Source organism: Mustela erminea, chromosome 8 (genome assembly GCF_009829155.1).
Source record: "Mustela erminea isolate mMusErm1 chromosome 8, mMusErm1.Pri, whole genome shotgun sequence".
NCBI classification, from domain to species: Eukaryota; Metazoa; Chordata; class Mammalia; order Carnivora; family Mustelidae; genus Mustela; species Mustela erminea.
The window spans coordinates 33226239-33246995 of NC_045621.1; the positions used below are offsets into that span (position 1 = coordinate 33226239).

Sequence of the window (20757 nt, forward strand, 5' to 3'; positions counted from 1 at the left end):
TAAGCCGCTGCCTTCGGCTTGGGTCGTGATCTCAGGGTCCTGGGATCGAGTCCCGCATCCAGCACTCTGCTCAGCAGGGAGCCCACTTCCTTCTCTCTCTGTCTGCCTCTCTGCCTACTTGTGATCTCTCTCTCTCTGTCAAATAAATAAATAAATAAAATCTTTAAAAAAAAAGAAAAGAAAAAAAAAGAAAATAAAGACTAAAAAGTGATAGAACTAGAAGAATGAATCTAATAGGTCTTTCCTCCTTTCTTTTTCTCTTTCCCTTTCTCTCTCTTTTCCTTCCTTCCTTCCTTCCTTTCCTTCTCATCCTCATTTACTGACCTCATACCAGTCTACTCCTCCAGTGTCAAAGCAGAAGGGGCAGATCACGACTCCCAGGCGTTGCACAAAGTAGGCAGCTCTTCTCAGAGGCAACTTTACCCACTTAAAAATTCATCTCACATTAGCAGTAAGGATTCGGGCATCACCCTGAACCCTTGTTTTCCTTCCTTATTCATAAGTTTAAGGCATCCAATGGTTGTTTCTTTAAATACAAAATGAAATTTTAAAAATCTAGAAAAACCATCATCTAGTCTGGTAGTTCTCAACATGGGTGATTTTGCCCACCCCTTCACCCAGGGGACATTTGGCAATGTCTGGAGATATTTTTGGTTGTTACAGTCGGGTAACAATGGACGTTACTGGCATCTGGTAGGTAGCGGGAGGGATGCTCCCAGACATGCCATGTCAGGTCCCATGACCAAGAACTGTTTGACCCAAAACATCAGTAATGCCCAGGCTGATAAACACTGGTCTGATCTGATCATGAAAATGTATGGGAATTACAGATAAATAAGAATGAGGATGGAGAAGTAATTCAACTCAAAGACATTTGAAAAATTACAGAACACTTTACTCAAATCTGAGCCAATCACTTTGAGAATCTGTATATAATTAATGATTTTCCCAGAAAATTTGAGTTACCAAAAAAAACCTGTAGAAAATTTAGAGTTTCTAACCAAATTATCATGGAAGAAATAAAGTTGCAAAAAAAGACAAAAGAGTGAGAGAATGAGAGACAAGTCCATCAACATTTTAAGGAACAGATTGTTGAAGTGTAATTTGAATTGTTCCAGAGCATATAGTAAGGAAAAAGAAATCATCCTTTTTTTTTTTTTTTAAATCAGAGTTAACAAGTTAATACCAAAACCTGACCAAAAAAAAAAAAACAAAAACCCATGGAAAAGAAAATTATAGGAGAATCTCAATTATAGTTATCAAGGTATTAAAAGAAAATATTAACCAGAACATTGTATCAGTACTTTAAAGCAATAACACATAATTCCAGCTTGGATTCATATTGATGAAAGTTTCAATATTAGAGAATAATCCAATGTAATTTACCATTTTAATAAATCTTACCACAAACTTACCACTTTAATAAATCACAGAAAAACAACATGATTCTCTTCATGATTTCTGAAAGACAACTGTTAAAATTCAACATCTGGAAAACTTCCATCTCTGTCCTTTAAATAAAAGAACATATAAATATTTTCATATCACAATTTTATATGCCATAACACTTTCTATGAGATACACATACATATTTGTATATATAGTTATGTTTAGTTAACTATAAATACGTGTATTAAATATGTTTTTCCTAAGGTGAACATAGGGAAAAGAAAACCTCTTTCCCAAGATAGGTTATTCCAAATATCTCATAGCCCAGGATACAGACATTACTTCAGAAGGGCGCACACAACTCAAACAGAACCAAGTAAATTCTCTCACCTAGAATTGTAGGTTATACTTGCAAAGCAGCTTTTTCTGTCATTAGTATGACTAAGTTTGTGACCTCAGAGCCTGACAAACCTTTAGAGGTGTGCGGAACCCAATGGGGTGTACACACAAAATTATTAGGGTTTTGATCCTGCAAAATAAGAAGGATATTATAGGGGGCCCTGGGTGCGTCAGTCAGTTAAGCATTCAACTCTTGATTTCAGCTCAGATCATGATCTGAGGGTTGTTGGACGGAGCCCCACACTTGGTGTGGAGCCTCCTTAAGATTCTCTCACTCTCCCCGCCAATCCTTTCCTCACTTCCTTTAAAGAAGAAGAAGAGGAGGAGGAGGAAGACTCAGAATTAAAGTGAATCCAATCAAATGTTGAAAGCATCTGGATAGGAGCTTATAGCTCTAATCTGATTTCAGAATTAAAAAACCTTTAATTTGAAGAGGGCCAAAAGGCCTCTCTTTTGACACACATGGACTTGTGGTCTCTTTTGGTTTAGCAGCCATTAAAAAGGGCTCTGTCTGTCCCATCTGGATGGGGAAAAACATACTCTTCCAGCATGCTATTCCAGATCTTATATCCTAAGTAAAGCTTCAGGTTGTATGCAACCATTAAGTATGGAAAAAAAAACAATCTGTACATATTGGTAATGCTTAAGAGAATCTGAGTACTTAACAGATTAACAGCTACTCCAAAGTCAAAAGGCATTTGGATAATTGATTTAGACTTGTATTTTTAGGATGAAAGGAACAAGAAAAGTTGACTAATGTAAAACAGTGTAAGACCATTTAGGAGAATTTATGACTTTCCCCATATGTACAGTTTTAATGTACTTGATTTATCAGAGTAGTATCTAAGAACTTGGAAAGCTTTGTCTGTTAATCAGACATTTGAAGGGCTTCAAAGAAAATTAAATATATTTAATTTATAAATGTAGTTTAAATGTCTAAGGGAATTTTATTAGATTATTCAAGCACTCTTAAAAGTGACTGTTGAAATTTGCTAGCTTTATAAATAGATGATAAGATTTGTAATTTAATTTGTAAAGCATAAGGAAGAATTAGGCTTCTACATTTATAACTTATTACCATCACTAATGTGACTAGAATGGAATTTATAACTTATTAAAGTTACAAATTTTACTAATGTCACATTTAAATTTTGTATATGTCGATTAGTCTCTGAGTAATTTTGTTTAAGTACAAACTACCCCCTTAATGGCATCAAAACACTCTGCCCGTGGAGATCAGAAGCACCAAAGATCCACCAGCCTGGAGATCCCAGGGACCATTTGCTACTGGAGAGGAAGTCTGCCCAGGAACAAGACCAATCACTGCAAAAGTCACCAAGAGATGGAACAATGATCTCCTTAAACCTTTGTATCCCACCATGCCTGAAGTCTTACTGCCCTGAATTTTTGTAAGTCAGTACTGTCCTCCTTTATGCTTAAATTAAAATGTTTTTTATAAACATATAATGTATTTTTATCCCCAAGGGTACAGGTCTGTGAATCCCAAGCACAGTTTTTCTCATTGGCAAATAAAAGCTCAAATGTTGGCAGCTCAGAGCATCTCTCCCCCTCTTGTGACCTTCTCTTCTCTCTCAGCTTTGAAATTGGCAGGTGATGTTAGGGCAACAAGTCTTTGATCTTATGGGTCCGTTTATCCAAACAAAGGTAGATTGTTCATAGTTGATTTTTCATGAGACTAGAAAAGAGTCAGGCAAGTTAAGCGCTTTTCGCATGTCAATGGAACTGACCGCTGAGAGTACAAAAAAGACGGGACCCCTGATAGAAAAATGGACAAGAAGCAAATGGGCACGTGGACAAGTGAACAATTGACAATTGGAAAATGTCCACAAATTCTATACAATTCACAGAAGAAAAATGACCCCACACTAGTATCAGAGAAAGACAAATGTAAACCACCCTGAGATACTATTTTAACCCATCAGATGGTCAAAAATGCAACTTGGATAAAACCATTTGTTGGTGGGGATGTAGGAAAACAAAAGCCCTATGCACTGCTAGTGGAACCACAGCTTGAGTGTTCATGAAATGGGGCACACCATAACTTTCAGACACAGTTTTTCTACTCTCATATATATAGCCCCCCAAATTCTCTTTCTGATGCCCAAGAGACCATGTACCAGGGGGCTGACAACAGTGTTGGGGGTTCCAGGAGTTAGAAGTCACAAAGATATCAAGGGCACCTGGGTGGCTCAGTTGGTTAGGCATCTGCCTTTGGCTCAGGTCATGTTCCCAGGGTCCTGAGATCCAGCACCGCGTCAGGCTCTCTGTTTTGTGGGGAGCCTGCTTCTTCCTCGCCCTCTGCCTGCAGTTGCCCCTGCTTGTGGGCTCTCTCTCTCCCTGCCTCTCTCTGTCAAAAAAATAAACAAAAAATCTTTAAAAAAAAAAATGAAACCACGAAGATGTCCATCAAAAAATGTGAAAGTAAAGATAAGTAAAAAATGTGCACCATCCGTGCACCAGATCACTGTGCAGAAGAAAGGAAAGGGAAAGGAAGGAATTGGCTGCACGTATGGCAACATGGACCGATCTCAAGACCATAGGTGGCTGAAAAAACAAAGTATGAAACAGAATTGATTTGAGGCACAATGCCTTTTAAGTACATTTTCTAAAACAGAAAGCAATACTATATGTTTATCGTGGACAGACATATAAAGAAATTTATTTAAAGTCATTTTGGGAAAGTATATAATAAATACACCAGACCCAAGGAAGGGAATGAGACTGGGGACCAGGAGGGAAAAGAGAGGAAAATAAAATAAACTAGAATAATATAAGAGGAACTGCAAGAGAGAATGATGTTGATGATATGCCGTGAAATTAGAAGCATGATCGGCTCAATTCTATGCACCTAATAGATCTTCATGACCATAATTTGAAATTGAAAGAGGAACAAACTGAAAGCCTGTAATATTTCCCCCAAAGGAAACGTGGGCATATTATGCTCAAAGGAGTGGCTGGTGAGCACCACAATTTACCGTGGATGCTAACCGTGGAGTAAAATGGAAGTTTATGAAATAATATTTTGTGGCCATGACAGAGAGGAAATGGAACTTGGAATTATGTAGAAACGTGAATTGCAGCCACATAAAAAGGAGAGGAATGCATGAGACCACAAGGAAACAGAGACAGTTGTATAAGGAAGAGGATGAGGAGCCCCCGTGAGAAAGGAAGCTGAAGAGAGGCTCCTTTACCGCCCTCTACTGAACCGTCTCCTTGACTTTTTCCCCAGGCTATGAACAATCTAGCCTCACTTCTTGTTGCCTTCCAGTAGATACCCCAAGACTCCAAACACAAAATGACAAGATACAAATGAAGGCGTCACTAGCCCAGGATTACAATAGTGCCGTGCCCTGCTTGAATCCTGCTTGAACCTTAGGTCTTTGTGTCATTCTTGAGATTCCTTGGGTTCTTTTGCTATCCATCTCTCTTTGACTTCTCCACCTCCTTTTCTTCCTCCTCTTCTTCCTTCTCTCATTCTTCATTATCTGATTATCGACCACGCACAAATGCTAAGTTTGCAGGCATTTCCAAGGCTTCCCAGAACGATGAGACAGTTGACAGGTTCCCTGCTTCTGAAAGAGCTTCTAATTTAGTTGGGAGAATAGAATCCCATGAGATGCCATGCACCTGTGCAGAGTATCAGAGGAAAGTGCCATACAAACCCTGAGTGGTACCCAAGTCTTAGGGCATTTAAAGCCTCCTTGGACAGTGATGGAGAGATTTGTCCATCTCCTGAGAAGGTGGGAATTCAGTCCAGGGCTTCAGGAAAGTTGAAAGTCATTGGGAAGACTCAAAGGTCAAGGTGGTCATGGAAGTTTTTAATGGCACAAGAATTTCTTCCCTTTTGACCACTCAATTACTAACATTTTTTCCAGAGTTAGAAGCTAGGAGGAATGCTGTGATTATATGGAATAAGAGGGTATGATTTCAGAGAGGGCTCCAGCATACTCTCTCAGCACTAACCCAGAAATAAGTAACCATAACCAAGAAATCAAACTTGCTCTGACAGGGGAATATGCTGGATGAACAGGAACATGGAGGCCCTGTCTTCTGGAAGCCCTAACAAGGCTGTTGCCCAAATATCATTACAGAGCAACTAAACTAAAGGGTTCCCATCTTCCCAGTGCTGTTCCCACACAGCTTCCGATGAGCCATGTTAAAACAGGAAGTAGTCATTTCAACATTAGCCTCAGGATGTAATTTCTGGGATGAGCGCCTAATGTTTCCCCCCCGAAGAGGAGGGCTAGACCATAGCTGCTTAAAGTGCTATTCGAACTAACAGTTCAGACGCCCTGTGTGATTTGGATCTTCCTTTAAATGCCAGGTAGCTTATACGTTTTTACGATCCTGGCTTATTCTTTCCTTATCTAAGTTACTGCTGAGAATATCTGACTAAGGTCTAAATTCATCTTTCTAACCAATAAAAACAAAAAGACCTGAATTTGCCCCTTACAAACACACCCCTCTTCCATGCTTGGCAAAGAACGTTTCTGGTCAATGTTAGTTAACAGGACGAGAAGTTATGGGGGCTGGAGATGAAGGACAGAGGGTGAGGACAGGGCTTAAATCAGGGCTCATGAAAGGCCAGAAGAACTATTGTAAGGCCAACGGCCTCTCAAGAAAATAGCGTCACGGCCACCCACAGACAGTTTTCAAGGAGCACAAAAACTACAGAAACAACTGATGTGAAAGAAATGAGTGAAAATTGCACAGGAGGTGGATGGCATTTCAATCCATGATCTTCCTATTGGGGGGTGGTAAGAGCTCGTTTCTGAAGCATAAAAAAAAATGGTCCATATTCATTTAGAGTCAATGTGAAGTTTTTCCTGCTAATAATATTGTGCTTATTTTAATTTCTAGTGGTTGGGAATGTTCTCTCTGGATAACATTTACAAAATATTTTATAATATTTTGATTTTATAATAATCCTCTCATCCAAAAAAAAAAAAAAAGTATTAAAGCAGAAGGCAACTCCAATCATCTCTGACAATGAAACTCAGAGCGATTTTTAGTGTTTCCCTTGAAGGGATGTCTAGGACAATTTGGAGTTCCTACAGTTTAATCTAGCAGGTGGCCAGATGTTTTCAGTATCTGGCCCCAAAGCTGCCAGACTGTTTTTCTGAGAACAGGTGCGGCTAGAGACTCTAGAAACACTGGCCCCTTCCTTGGCTTCTGATGGTTTGGGATGGGTTTTCTTGCCCACTTAAGGCTAAATGCAGATTTTTAAAAAATTTAAGCACACATTTTTATAAATACATGTAAAGCAACAAAAGAAGAAAGAGTTGATCAAAAGGAGATGAGAGACGCTAATCCTTATTTAAATGAGGCATTACATAATCAGCTCCCAGAATAAAAACACTTCTATCTCTGATCACAAGGTGGCAATAGCACCCTACTCATTTAATGTAGATGACGCCAAAGCTCTGGGCATTTGCAAACACTCATTAAAAAGGTGAGAGCGTATGTTGCAGGTGCATGACACCTTTTCCCTGTTCAGGACAAGATTTTTTCAATGAGATCGAATTAACCGGATGAATATTCACTGCATGTTATTCTCAAGGAAGCCCAAGGGTTCTGTCTGGGCTTCTGGCATTACTTCAACACACAGTCTCGGCTTCCAGAAAAAGATGGAATCTTGAGTGGGGCCCCGGCACCATCTGGGGTTGTATTGGCTTAGAGAGCTCCAAAGAGACATGGTTTTGGAAGCTCCCCAGGTAAGCATAGTATGAAATGGGCTCTTTGTGATGAATTACCACAATATCAGAGGCTCCTTCAAGCCAGCCTCATTCTCTCTGGTTCTCACAGACAATAACAGAACCCCAGCTGGTCCAGCTTGAGCCCGACTTCCCACCAATCACACTGCCTCCGTGCGGCCCTTACTCTGACCCCTTGGACTCTGTATCCTCCCTGACTTGTAGCTGTGATACTTTGAGAAATGTTTCAGGGACTTTCAGCCCCATTCCCTCTGGGTGGTATCTCCTTACCCACTTCCCTTAATGTCATGCATGCTTTCTCCCTGGGCTGTGTCTTTATGCTCCTGGCCTGTTTGTTAGATGGGAACACTGGCATAGCCCACCCACTGGAAGGCCACCCACTTGCTGAAGTCAAACCTTAATTTTTACATTTTTTAAGTGCATTTCAATGTGAGAAAATTAACTAGAGTTCCTTTCAACAACTACCAGAATAGAGAATCATTAAGAACATATATTACTTCTTTTTCTAAAAAAAGGATTTCATTTATTTATTAGTCAGAGAGAGAGAGAGTACGTGCACAAGCAGGGGCAGAGGCAGGCAGTGGGAGAGACAAGCTCCCCACTGAGCAAGGAGCCTGATGCGAGACTTGATCCCAGAACCCTGGGATCATGACCTGAGCCAAAGACTCTCTTAACCAATGGAGCCACCGAGACATCCCAAGAAATATATTTCTTCGACTCACCTGGCCTATTGATAACCTATTAGATAGCATGTCTGTTTAGCTCAATTAAATTATGTGAGTAGGTATTTTTCTTTTTTTTTTCTTTTACATCTTAATTTTATATTTCTCAGTGTTCCAAGATTCATTGTTTATGCACCACACCCACTGCTCCAGGCAATACATGCCTTCCTTAACACCCACCACCAGGCTCACCCACCGCCCCACCCCCTCCAAAACCCTCAGTTTGTTTCTCAGAGTCCACAGTCTCTCATAATTCATCTCCCCCTCCGATTTACCCCAATTCACTTTTCCTTTCCTTCCTTAATGTCCTCCATGTTATTCCTTATGCTCCACAAGTAAGTGAAACCATAGGATACTGACTTTCTCTGCTTGACTTATATCACTCAGCATAATCTCTTCCAGTCCTGTCCATGTTGATACAAAAGTTGGGTATTCATCTTTCCTGATGGAGGCGTAATATTCCATTGTATATACAAACCATATCTTCTTTATCCATTTGTCTGTTGAAGGGCATCTTGGATCTTTCCACAGTTTGGCAATTGTGGCCATTGCTGTTATGAATACTGGTGTACATTCTTTTTACTATATCTGTATCTTTGGAATAAATACCCAGTAGTGCAATATCTGAGTCAAAGGGTAGCTTTATTTTTAATTTTCTGAAGAATCTCCACACTGTTTTCCAAGTGGCTGCACCAGCTTGCATTTCCACCAACAGTGTAAGAATGTTCCACTTTCTCCACATCCTCTCCAACACTTCTTGTTTCCTGTCTTGTTGATTTGGGCCATTCTAACTGGTGTAAGGTGGTATCTCAATGTGGTTTTGATTTGAATTTCCCTGATGGCTAACAATGATGAACACTTTTTCATGTGTCTGCTAGCCATTTGTATGTCTTCTTTGGAGAAGTGTCTGTTCATATATTTTGCACATCTTTTGACATGATTATCTGGTTTTTGAGTGTTGAGTTTGAGGAGTTCTTTATAGATCTTAGATATCAGCCCTTTGTCTATAGTGTCATTTGCAAATATCTTCTCCCATTCCACGGGTTGCCTCTTTGTTTTCTTGACTGTTTCCTTTGCTGTGCAGAAGCTTTTTATCTCGATGAAGTCCCAAAAGTTCATTTTCACTTTTTTTTCCCTTTGCCCTTGGAGACATTTCTTAAAAGAAACTGCTGTGGTTGATGTCAAAGAAATTACTGCCTATGTTCTCCTGTAGGATTTTGATAGATTCCTGCCTCATGTTGAGATCTTTCATCCATTTTGAGTTTATCTTTGTATATGGTGTAAGAGAAAGGTTGAGTTTCATTCTTCTATACACAGCTGTTCAATTTTCCCAGCACTATTTATTGAAGAGACTGTTTTTTTCCCATTGGATATTTTTTTCCTGCTTTGTTGAAGATTACTTGACCATAGAGTTGAGGGTCAGTATCTTATGGATCGGAAAAATAAACATTGTTAAAATGTCTATACTGCCCAGAGCAATCTATACTTTCAATGCCTTCCCGATCAAAATTCCACCAGCGTTTTTCAAAGTGCTAGAACAAACAGTCCTAAAATGCATTTGGAACCAGGAAATACCCCCAAATCACCAAAGAAATGTTGGAAAGGAAAAACAAAGCTGGTGGCATCATGTTGTCTGATTTCAAGCTTTACTACAAAGCTGTGATCACCAAGACAGCATTTTACTGGCACAAAAACAGAACATAGACCAGTGGAACAGAATAAAGAGTCCAGATATGGACCCTCAACTCTATAGTATTTTTTATTCATTCAGAATATAATCTCTCATTTATCTCTCGCATGAGAAGAGAATATAGACCATCATGCCCCCACCTTCCTTCTCACCAAGCTTACTCTCTCTAGCACTGCTATGTTCTTTTAACTGCTCCATGCCACCTCCCTTAAACACTACCAGGCCTTTATGTTCGCTGGACCCATGCCACTTGGTAATCCTAATTTAGAAATTTAGCAGAATGTTCTCAGGCAAGTGATCTAGCCTAGCTAAAACAGCAACAGCTCAAAATCTTGTGAGCTCATACATGTGGCAGAGGCCAAGCTCAGAACAGGTGTTCACCATTCACGTTCTTACTGTTCTGTATGTCTGGTAGTAGTTTCTCCACATGTATTAAGCATGTCTTTTGATTATGATGCCTTGACATCTGGGGACTTGCTGGCCCTGGAGAGACTCCGCCCCTCTCAGAGCTGGCCAATTCCTAGAGAGAGTTCAAAACCCACCTGAAAGTATACCTTTCACATATAAACCAGTCAATCCAGACACCACATCGCCACTACCTCCTTTCCCGCTCACATAAGGATCTCTCAGGGAGCCACTATTACCCCATCCTAATTACATTGGAGACAGGGACTAGACAGCTAGATACAGCCCTTACACTCAGACCTTGCTGGAATCCTTCGAAGTAGCTATCCTAAATCTGCACACCCTCCCTTGCCTGTTCCCTTCCCACAGAAACCACAATAAAGGTTCTTGCCCACACGTCCCCCCGCCTCTTTCTGCCCCCTGCCCAGCTCTGGCTTCCCCACATGGCCCTGCAGCACATGGCATGTCCCCTCCTCTTGGGAACACTCTCTGTTCAGTGGTGGTCATCTTCTGGTCTGTTGACCTCACCACTCCTGAACAGTAATAAAACCTACCTTAAACATATTTTAACAAGGTTCAAGGCAGTCTTGAACTACTGATCTTTTTCACATTGTTAGCATAAAATCTAACACGATTGCCGATATAAGGCGTAGAATTGTTATTTAATGTCTGTTGTGAGACAAACACCCTATTGTGCGATTTGGGGAATACAATAACTTAAGACAATCTTTCCCTTTCCCGATTTCACCACCTTTTAGAGGAATGTGATACAGGTGTGACATAAAAAACAGAAATCACAGGACAGACCATGATCATGGCAGTTACAGAGGGACAAAGAAATCATGGGAGTAAAAGTGAAGATTTATTCGAGGATGAGATTGCCACTGCTGATGGACTCCATTTTTATCTTCTCTTGTGTATCCTGCCTTTCTTTATTCTATAGAACTAAGCCTTCCCAGCGTTAATGTGAAGAGGGATAGACACAAAAATCATTCTTCAAAAAAGACCGGCACTTTCTCAATTAATTCAAGGAAACCAGGCCCACCTGACAAGACTTTGATGCTGTTTTGAAGCAGATTATGAATCTTTACAGCACACAATTCCTCCTAAGACAGAAATGAAGTGTCAGAACTTGTTTATACGTGGAACACTCCATTACAGATGTGAGCCATGTGTACTTGGTTGCCAACTCACTTGGGCTAGTGACAGTTTAGTAGACTGCCTGTTTAGCATAAAGTTTACCTGGCAATGAACATGAGAAGTACTTAGAGAGCTTTTAAAATCCTTCCATTCTAACATTTGTCTGCTTCTGTTGGATTATCTCTTTTCTCACTTAAAGGTGATTTTTATGATGAATAGAGTTTTACACAGTGGTGAGGATTCACTTAGCATTAACATTAATGAAGCATCTGCATGTCCCTATGTTGGGAGTGGTCTTACATCTTAGGTAAGATGACTGCAAAGATTTCCAGTGTAGGGTTTCTAGGTGGCCCGTGAAGACTTCTCCTGGAAACTCACTCCCAATGGCAAGTGTCCTTCCTGCCTTGTCCCTGTTTGCTGTCTCTTCCACTTCTTTGAGGTCAAAATAACCTGATAAGACACAGTTTGCATCTACTGACCCCTTCCTTCTGCACCCAGGTAAATGCTCCTGAGATAACCTCAGGTTATGAGCTGTAACCTCGGGTTATGAGCTGACACCTTACGTGAATGAGAAGAGTTTCACCTATGCTCTCAACTCTCAAGGCTGCCTGTGTATTTGTCCTAACAAACATACAACACCTGTATCCCATACACACCATGAGACCCTGCTTGTGCCTGTAAAAGAGAGATGTACTTTTCCTTTCCTCTCCCAATGAACACTGGGTGCCCATATCCAGGACTGTTCCACAGTTAGTAATGTCGGACCAAAGTTTGTGACTGATTAGCTTTTTTTTAATTAAATAAGATTCCCAGTGACTCCAATTATGACCTCACTTACATCCAGACCAACTCCCTGAACAAGAACAGAAAGGAGGACCCTACCGCTAGCAGAATGGAAACATCCCCAGTCCCCAGCCCCTAACAGCCAGCTGCGATTTGTGTGCTAGGGGCTCATTTTGTCTTTTACATCCCTTTCTTGTCCTTCTAACTGTGGATATACTTTTATTAAGAAAGGGACAAGGGAAGATGAAAAGGCATGAGTAGGGGCACTTGTATCTACATTTCTGAATGCAGAATAATGCTATGAACATTCCCGGGGGTGTCAGTTAACAATTGCAGAGGCAAATAATAATATTATGTCATTACAAATAATCAAATAAGGTTTTTATCTTATTTTATTTTATTTTATTTATTTGAGGAGAAAGCACAAGCAGAGGGAAGGGGCAGAGGGAGAAGCAGACTCCCCACTGAGCAGAGAGCCCAATGCGGGGCTCAATCCTAGGACCCTGAGATCATGACCTGAGTCGAATGCGGATGCTTACCTGACTGAGCCACCCAGGCACCCATCAAATAAGGTTCACATAGGTTTATTCTTCAGCGTTACCTACTTGTTCATATTCTTTGTGGAGTCAAAGTAAAAAGATTTAAAACCATGTATTAGATTTATAATACTAACCTTTTAACAACGAATTTTGAGATCTTTTTAGTTCTCTGAATCATGTAATTATAACATGTTTATTATAACTTATCTTCACCAATCTCACACACACACACACACACACACACACACACACTACTTAATTTGGTGGGAACTGATGGTATTGAAATGTGACCATGACTGGGGACATAAGCTCCCCCCGACCAAGGACTCATCTCTATGTGTTTCTATGAAAAGCATTGAGAACCGTGGTGTATTAATTTCCTACGGCTGCTATAACAAATTTTCACACACTTGGTAACTGAAAACAAACACAAATGTCTTATCTTCCAATTCCGGCGGCCAGAGTCTGAAATGGGTATGACAGGGCTCAAAGCAAGGCACTGGCCAGGCTGGCCCCTCCTGGGGGCACTAGGAAGACCCCATTTCTTTGCCGTTGCACCTTCTGGAAGGTGTCTGCACTCCTTGGCTCCTGACTCCTTCCTCGCTTCACATCCCCTGGCCTCCCCTGTCATGTCATCCTCTGCCTCCATGTGGTCAAGGATCCCTCTGCCTCTTTCTTGTAAGGACGCTTGTGATTACGTTTAGAGCCCACAGAGACAATCCAGAACCATCTCTCCATCTCAGGATTCTACCTTTCTCACAGCTGCATGGTCCCTTTCACCACATCCAGCTGACACTCTCTGATGCCAGGGACTGGGGAGTGAACATGGCTGGGGCAGACCACACACAGGGTGGTAACACGGGGCCAGGACTTCGAGTCAGCCGGCCTGGGCTCTACCTCCCCGTTGCCCCAGTTACTCATACTCCATTGGCTTCCGTTTCCTGATTTATTAAATGCAGATAATAATAGTACCTCCCTTGTAGAAGTCAGTGAGTTACTATATGTAAAAATCTTGAATGCGGTTTGTACACTTCATAAGAAAATCTTAGAATAGTGTCTTAGACATAGTGCACACTCATGGTGATTATTATTAATCCTTCTAAAGACCTGGGCATCCCATGGGCACACACACACACACACACACACACTGATCTCACTGCTTCTTCTTCAAGGGCTTTACCTGAGTTCCAAGTCCAAAGCCAGAGGGCTCTGGCACTGATCCCCTGTTGGCTAAGGCATCATACCTAAGATACTCAGGGTCCTATGCTTCTCTTCATGGCAACTCATCCACAGGACACCTAGGAATTTGGTTCAGCTCTTGTCACACTAAGTAAAAGGTCTGGTCCTGTTGCCATGGCCACTGGTCACAGGAGCCTGAGCTGGCTCCTGCCCTTACTCGTGTTCCTGTGGCTGATTTCTGTCCTAGAGGCCTCACCCCTTTCTTCTCCCCCCACTGTCCCCTGTCACTGACCAGAGACACACACTGCTTTCTTCCCTTCTGTGTTCTCCTGGGATGGTTGAACTGTCCCCACAGTCACTCCCAGCTCCCAGAGGTGCTCCCTCATCCTGGGGCAGCAGACTCCACTGGATCGTTGTATGTTTGTGACCCAGGGATATTGAAGCAGAAACTACAGGGCCATCCACTCAGAGAGCCAGAGCCTTCACCTTTGTGTAAAAACTGAGCTTTGGCTCCTCTTTCTTAATGAATTTAAAAATCTCTCTCACGACTACCTATTCCTGGACCCCTCCCCTTCACTCCACTGGGAGCCAGGGTCACAGCCTCATGTGACAGTGGAGAGAATAGTCATTTATTTCACTATGCACCTTGCTATTTTCAATCAGTTCTGTAGGCTTTCTGCAGAAGTCACCTTACAAAACCTAAAGCAGGCACAGAAAATACCATCTTAATTTTAGCACGACAGGAGACAGAAATATGCCTGGAGTATAACTTCGTGGTGCCCAACATATTAAATTTAACCTACTGAATTTACAGGGACACATTGCGGACTGCATAAAGACTGCCGGGGACACTGTCATGCATTTGTCTCCTTCCTAAATTACACTCACAACAAAAGGGGAAAAAAATAGTCTCTCGTGAAGTCAACTCCAATCACCCCTTTGGCATATCTCCTGTTTCTACGCAAAGAGCAAGTATTCCCCAAGTCAAATTAGGTGTCAAATGACTCCACCACCCCCACAACTCTCATGAATGTGGCTGAACGCAAACCCCGGCCCACACTGGGGTGGTGAAAAGCTGTGAGGAGCCGAGCATCTCCGCGATGGTGGGTCTCGTGGCTTGGCTCCCAGTCTGGTTTTCATTCCTGAGGAGCCCTGCGTGGGGGTTTGTGGGGCAACATCTACAGCAAGATCATTATGTTTTTATGCTTCTGCCCTGGGGGAACATTTTTGTGGTGTCTGCAGGGCCCCTGGAAAGCTCGCTCATTTAGCACAGCAATGTGCAAAGTAATTGAAACCTGGTTCTCTGGTGTACATGGATTCCTTGCTGCGGAAGTGTGAAAACAGGGCTCTCCTGAGAAGACTGCCGGAGTCAAGCTAAAACTCTCTGGCCCCTCACCAGGCACATGTCTCCTGAGCGTCTAGCCCTGTGCTGCTGGATGGTGCGGGCTCAAGAACGTCTTGTCAAGAGCCATCGGGAAGCTTCCATGAACACATGGGTAGTCACACGCCAGGCTCAAAGCTGTGGGGCATCACTGCTGTCATTTAATTATCTTTGTGGCTGTGAAGTGTCTCAGTAGAAATTACTCCATTACTAGTACTTTCCCAGGAGGTGTTTCAGACTGACAAGGCTTGGGTAGCAGAGCATGTTAATTATTACTTTTTTTAAAATTAGATTTAACGCAGTCAACAACAAGGGTTAGCCTCCTGCTTTTCAACCTACTAAAATCTGTTTAGCGCCCATCTGAAGCTTCCTTTCTATGCATCAGTTGTTCAGGGCCAAGTTAAGGAAATAAGAATTGAGGGAGGTGACTGAGTTGAGAAACGAGACGTAGATTAAAAAAAAAAAAAAAAAAACAGGGGCCCCTGGGTGGCTCAGTGGGTTAAAGCCTCTGCTTTTGGCTCAGGTTGTGATCCCAGGGTCCTGGGATCAAGCCCCTCATTGGGCTCTCTGCTCAGTGGGGAGCCTGCTTCCCTTCCTCTCTCTCTGCCTTCCTCTCTGCCTACTTGTGATCTCTGTCAAATGAATAAATAAAATCTTTTTAAAAAAAAATAGTCAAAGTTCTGGACACAGTGACTGTTCACTTCACCTGTAATTTGAGATGAAACACGTATTAGGAGGAGGAGGAGGGGAAGCCAGAATTCTTTACAGCTGGACAGACAAAGAAAGTAAAACCAAGACCACGCCACAGGCATTTACATTTGTCTTCATCGTCTATTAATTCCTTGGTGCACATCGAACACAATATTTAGCACTTAAATTTCCTTGCTCTGAATTAAAGGGCAAAAATTATAACCCACAATCAGGAAAAAGAGGCTTCAGGGAGTGTGTATTTTAATGAGGGACAGAGATACATGCACACGCGACAGGGACAGAATGGGTTTGGAGCCAGACTAGATGTATGGAAGAAGCGCTGAGGGACGGAATCCAAGGGGATCAAGTCTTTTGTACTTTTATTCAATCAGCTAACATTCACAGAGTGTCTACTCTGGTTCAAGTACTGTTTTCGGCCTTATGAAGACAAATATGACATGACAGGCAGGTCCTAACTCAATGGAGGTTTTGGGGTGTGTGTGTGAGAGAGAGAGAGAGAGAGAAGTAGGGTGGGCCAAGGAAGGGTGACTGACGATGCAAATAACAAATGTGACCTAATTTGGAAAAAGGGTCTTACAAATGTAGTTAAGGTAAGGATTTTGAGACCATTCTGGATTATTCTGGCGAGCTCTAAATCCAATGACAGGTGTTATTATGAGAAACAACCAGAGACATAAAAAGGAGGAGAAGGTGACTGACGGTGGAGGCAGATATTGGCCTTTCGCAGCCACAAGCCAGCGAACACTGAGAGAAGCTGTAGGAGTCAATAAAGGGTTCTCCACTTGGGCCTCAGAGGTGGTGAGGCCCCGCCAACACCTTGACTTCAGACTGTGGCTTCCAGAGCTGTGATAGGTTAACTTCCTGTTGCTCTAAGCCACAACGTTTGTGGTCCTGCGTACAACGGCGCTGGGAAACTAATACAGGCTCTAGAACAAACAAAGCAGACTGAGGGAAGCCAGCTGCTGGATGGCCTCATGTTGTCAAAAGGCACGTTCTTTGTAAGAAAGAGGTGACCAGGAGCCGCTGCCGGGGTCCTCCTCCCAGGGACCATGCGGGGAGGCTCCTCCTTAGCAGCTAAGTTTGGGCCAGGACAGGACACAGGCTTTTGTTGCCTGCTGGCATCTCTTCTCCCTCCCTCCGATTAATAGGAACCTTTCTCTCTTTTCTTAAGATTATTTATTTATTCATTTATTTGAGCTAGAGAGAAGCCACAGGTGCAGGCACAAGCATGGGGGAGGGGTGCGGGGAGGGGGGCGGGGAGGGGTGTGGGGAGGGTGGGAGAAGCAGGTAAAAGCAGGGAGCCTGATGCAGGGCTCCATCCCAGGATCCTGGGATCATGACCTGAGCCAAAAGCAGACGCCTAACTGACTGAGCCACCCAGGCGTCCCAGGTGGGGTCCCTTTCCATGGTGTTCAGGTGGGACTGCCTCTCTTCTGTCTGCTCAAAATCTCGTTTCAACAAGTAGACAGAACCTCCGCCTCACCAATCAGAGAACTCCACCACCTGGGTGCACTGATTGGTTCAGGGGTGAGCATGTGACTCAGGACAGGCCAATCAGAGGCCTCTCCAGGAATTTTCTTCAGAAGCGCTGGAAAAAGACCCTTTCTTCGCTAGGGAGCTAGGTGGTGGGGTGTGACCCTGTTGCTGTGGTTGCCTGACAGTCTTTTAGTCATGTGACCTGATAGCTTTCCTTTTTCCCCCTTTTTGCTTAAATGAGTTCTCAGTCTCTCTTTCCTGTGAATGGAAGGGTTCTAATTCAAGGCCCTGTTCTGGTGACCTAGCCAGACTACATGCTGGATTCTTTTTGTCTAGCCTGGACAAAAGTCTAGAGGCAGAGCACTTCTCAGAAGGGACCCCGCCCCCCACTTCTGTGGCTCCTATCCTGCTTCCTTCTTAGCGTGGGAAAGGGGAGGGGGCAGGTCATACTGCCACAGCCATAAGGGAGAGGAAAGAAGCAATCCAAAAGGAAAAGAGTCAAATGAATCAAAGCTAAGAAAACTTCAAAGAGACACCGAACCCCCAAATGTATAGTTTTTAACATTTTTTTGTTAACCCCTTCGAAAATTCGATTCCCTAATATGGTGCCCTAGTTTTGTACTTGGCCTTAACCCCTTGTTAGCGCTTCACTCTGTATTGATCTCAATTATTTGGTGTATAAGCAGCACTGATGCTGGCTGATTTAAGCTGAGAATTCATTTATCAGAAGGCTGGGGAACGGGACTCAGAAAATGCACAAGAACAATAGGAAGGTGAACAGGAAGAATCACAACCAAAATCAGGCCCCAGAATCAATCTGGGATAAGGGCTCAGTGGAAGACCCTATATCACTTCTCCCCAGGACCAGAACTCTGCTGCCTGCCCTCCCTTCAACCCCATGACTCAGCTAAAGGAGATTTCCCAACCCTGCTAGGAGCTTCAGAATTCCAGAGGAGAGCACATGATTTGTCAGGTCTATGTTGCATGTCCCCTCATCTGCCAGGTGTAAAAGGACCCTATTTTCACAATGCATGGCCAAACTCTCTGCATATGGAAGAGCTAGAACTGGATGTTAGGGACCTTTGCTACCTCCTGTTTGTGGTATTGGTCCTCCTGCTGTGATAGGACCCCTGGCCAGCATGTGACCTGTCATGTCAAATCCATTGGCTACCTTGTTATGCTTTGAGGTACCCCTCTGAGGTACAAGTTTTATTTCCTTCAGGAAAAGGAGATGAAAAATGAATAACAAAAACAAACAAATAAAACCCCCACACAACATGGGTTGTGTTTTGGAGGGTTTGCCTCCTACCAAGACACCTTTGGGGGAAATTTCCTGAACATAAGTTAATTTAAAAATTATACCTTTGTCCTCTTTTGGGGTGAAGTAGAGGGGGAAAAAAGAGTTGGAGCTGACCCCACAGCAATTAGATTGTCACAATAGTGGCCTTTAATGACAGACTCATGATAGGGAAACAAGGTAAATATTTGCACACCTCGTTAAAAAGTCCTGCTGAAATTGTCACACTTTAGTTCTGTGACTCAGCCCCTTGTGCAAAGCAAGAGAAAATTCAGAGATGCAAATCCTATCCTGTGAGAAGACTTAAAAGGACCACAACTTTAAAAAAAAAAAAAAAAAAAAAAGACCACAACTTACAGAGGTTACCTTGAATCAACCATAGTCTGCCCCTGTGGGAGGTCAAACAGCCCTTGTGATGAGAGCAACAGCGTCCAGTTTTTGCTCCAACGGTCCAGTGTGGCTACATCTCTTAAAGACAAAACCTGCTCGGGGCACCTGGGTGGCTCAGTGGGTTAAGCCTCTGCCTTCGGCTCAGGTCATGATCTCAGGGTCCTAGGATTGAGCCCCTCATTGGGCTCTCTGCTCAGTGGGGAGCCTGCTTCCCCCTCTCTCTGCCTGCCTCTCTGCCTACTTGTGATCTCTGTCAAATAAATAAATACATAAAAATCTAAAAAAAAAAAAGGGGGGGGCTCTCCAGAGGAGACCCGGCACCTAGGACACAGAAGGGGAGAAATGTTTCCTCTCTGTTATGGACTGAAGGTTTGTGTCCTCCAAAATTCATACGTTGAACCCCTCATCCCCATTGTGATGGTAGTTGGTGACTTTGAGAATGAGGTTATAAGGGCAGAGGCCTCAGGAGTAGGTATCGTGCCCTTCCTTCTAAGAGGCACAAGAGACCTCCCCCATCCCACACCTTGTGTGCACACAGGAAGAAGGTAGGTTCCTACAAGATGGGAGGACACCTCTCACCTGAACGCAACCCTGTTAGCATCTTGGTCTTGGACTTCCTACCTCCAGAGCTGTGAGATACACATTTTTGTTGTTGAAGCCCCCTGGTGTGTGATATTTCTTCATAGCAGCCCTAGCTGCCTAGGACAACCTCTCACCCCCGGCATCGAGAGAGCGGGGGCCTCGTCTGTGTTCCTTCCCCTTGCTGTGCATTCACTGAGCAAAATATTTGTAAAAGCACTTGCTCTGGTCCTGGCACTGGGCTAGGGGCTGGGCTCCAGAACTGCTTCAATGGGGGAGCTATCTGGTCAGGTGTCCTGCAGTGGGGATTTTAACCTGAACCCTAAATGATGAGAAGGAACCACTACAGGCGGGTCTGGGCAGATGGAGCAGAAAGGAAACTGACACAATATGCCATTGTCCAGACGGATGGTGTTGAGGCAGTGTGGGTCTTAGGCAGAAGCTGAGTTCTCCCTGTCTTGCGCCCCACTTCGAGGGGCAGGAGGCTGGAGTGGTTATGGGCACAGACTCCCGCCAGACAGCCAGTTTTCAAATCCCAGCCATGACACTGACTCATTGTGCAATTCTGGATTAGGTTCTTGACCTCTCTGTGCCTCAGTTTACTCACTCGTAAAAGAGGGGATAATTATAACACCTATCTCAAAGGATTGGCATAAAGATTGAAAAATTTAGGAGAGCACCTCTCACGTAGGAAGGGCTGCACAGGTCATCCAGCATCTGCTGCACATTTAATGTCATCGACCCTCTTTAGAAGTATTTATTGTCTTTAAACAACTCAGAAACATCTCTGGCAGACAGGGGACTTGTAAAAACAATCCATTTCCTCTCACGCTAAGCCAGAGACCTTGGTGTGTCTTCAGTAACCCGGATAGAGTCTCCAGAATAATCCGACTTTTAAATGATGTATTTGAAAATGAAGTTTGCAAGGACTGAGTTCTTGAC

General features: G+C 43.1%; 1 non-coding gene across 1 annotated transcript; it reads right to left on the reverse strand.

Moving 5' to 3' along the window:
• Positions 1-360: 360 nt before the first annotated feature.
• LOC116598041 lies at positions 361-513 on the reverse strand. The gene has a single exon (XR_004288940.1). It is a non-coding gene; the product is annotated as a U12 minor spliceosomal RNA (small nuclear RNA).
• Positions 514-20757: the final 20244 nt, after the last annotated feature.